This window comes from Primulina eburnea, chromosome 16 (assembly GCF_022965805.1).
Source record: "Primulina eburnea isolate SZY01 chromosome 16, ASM2296580v1, whole genome shotgun sequence".
In the NCBI taxonomy this organism is placed as follows: domain Eukaryota; kingdom Viridiplantae; phylum Streptophyta; class Magnoliopsida; order Lamiales; family Gesneriaceae; genus Primulina; species Primulina eburnea.
In genome coordinates, this window is record NC_133116.1 from 21,261,190 (window position 1) to 21,263,328 (window position 2,139).

At 39.3% G+C, this 2,139-nt stretch overlaps 1 non-coding gene across 1 annotated transcript; it reads left to right on the top strand.

Moving 5' to 3' along the window:
* Positions 1-468: 468 nt before the first annotated feature.
* Positions 469-574, top strand: LOC140817601 (small nucleolar RNA R71). Its single transcript, XR_012114815.1, has one exon. It is a non-coding gene; the product is annotated as a small nucleolar RNA R71 (small nucleolar RNA).
* Positions 575-2,139: the final 1,565 nt, after the last annotated feature.

The window sequence follows — 2,139 nt, forward strand, 5'->3', positions numbered from 1 at the left end:
GAGAAGTTGGGATGTTGCTTCCACCCAGGATTATATGTGTTTGAGTAAGGGTCATTCCTTGGGCGGTTTTGGACTCCCACTTGATTCACCGGTGCCTCATCTTGCACATAGAAGGGGTTTCCATCTTGACAGTCTTTCACATAGTGTTACCCTCCACACTTCTTACAGAATATCTCTTGAAGGCGCATCGCCGTGCCACCCACATTCAAGATATCAAGTTTCCTGTTTAAAGCATCAAGTTGCGCAGTAATAGCAGAAAACTCAGTTACCTGGTGAACTCCTGCACTTCTCCTCTGGTTGTTTCTGTCAGATTGGGGATGATAACTGCTAGCAGCCATTTCCTCTAACAATTCATATCCTTCCTCCGCGGTCTTTCTCAACAGGTTTCCACAAGCAGCCGCATCTATCATAGTACGGTTAGGAGTAAGCAAACCATAGTAAAATGTTTGAACGACTAACCCAAGTGGTAACTCGTGATGTGGGCATCTTCATAGTAGATCCTTGAAACGCTCCCATGCCTCATATAGAGATTCCTGATCGAACTGAGCAAATGTTGTGATGTCTGCCCGCAGCTTCATAGTCTTCGATGGAGGAAAGTATTTGATGAGAAACGCCTTCACCATGTCCTCCCATGTAGCTATCGAACCTACAGGTAAACAATTCAACCAAGCTTTAGCTTTATCACGCAAAGAGAAAGGAAATAAACGCAGTCTAACTGCATCATCAGAAACTCCATTAAATTTAAAAGTATCGCAAATCTCAAGAAAATCTGCGATGTGTGTGTTTGGATCGTCCACAGCAGTTCCTCCAAATTGGACGGTGTTCTGAATCATCTGGATAATGGCTGGTTTGATTTCGAAATGGTTTGCCCGCACAATCGGCCTCACAATGCTGGGGCGTGCACCATCCAAAGAAGGCTGTGCATACTCTAACATGGGTATGCGGCGTGGCATCTCAATTCGTCTCTCGTTTTGGCGCTCCGCCTCCTGCTCTTGTTCGTGCCTCTCCATTAGTTCCTTAAGTCTTTGCTGTTGTCTTCGCCTGCGGAAAGTCCTTTCAATTTCAGGGTCACACTCAAGCTCCAAGTCAAGTGACTTTGGCATGCACCGGAAGAGATATCTGAATTAAAATATGGAGTGTTAGTTCAATAGAAATAAAATACACTAAAGAAGATAACTAAAAATATAATTGTAGATTAACAGTCCCCGGCAACGGCGCCAAAAACTTGATCGAGCAAAACTTGCACTATGAATTCCCCAAGAAAATATGATTTTGTATGCTCAAAATGTAATCACAAGTGCACGATGTCAAGTAATAGTATAGTGTATATGAATACGAGTATCGTTCCACTGGAGACTGTATTTAACAATTATTATTTTAGTTATTAAAACTTTAGCGACGAAATTTGATTGTTTGTTTTATAACTACTAAAATGCAAGAAAATTAAATAAACAAGTTCAAAGATTAAATGAAAAAATATGAATGCTAAATCAATTGGTTAAATTTCAAATGATAAAAGAATTTTGTTGGGAATTCTGGTTCACCTACCCCTTATTGATTAATTAATTCGTTCGATTGTGTTCTACGCTTCCGACAGGATTTCCTATTCAATTGAACACACTCTCTCGAGCTATGCCAAACTAATTCACTCAATGAAGTAATTAAATGTCTTTAATTATTTATCAAGAATGAACCGCATTTCGATTGATGAAATCCCCTAGTTTTCGACCCTAAGGGCTATGACTATCGACACGTATCCAATTTCATATGTCTATGCAAATTGTAGATCCGCAGATTATACTACTCGATCCTATCACTAGTTATTCTCTCGAACTCACTCGTGATATGAAAACGTCATTAAAGTTAGCTACGCTTTAATGACACGATAAAACAGTAGTACAATCAAGAATAACGCACAATCGAGTTATAAATTAATTCAAGTTAACATTCGGGGTAGGATCCCCTTTAATCCCAACAAATATTAAAGTTAGCTACTAAAATTCATTGTAAAAATAAATGCAACAATGTTTAAAATGAAAGAAACTAGATTAGAAATACTAGACGAGACGAAATCTGCGAAGAACGGTGCCCGGAAAACTTCAAATCTTCAATCCAAACGCGAAGTTCTCTCCAAAGCTC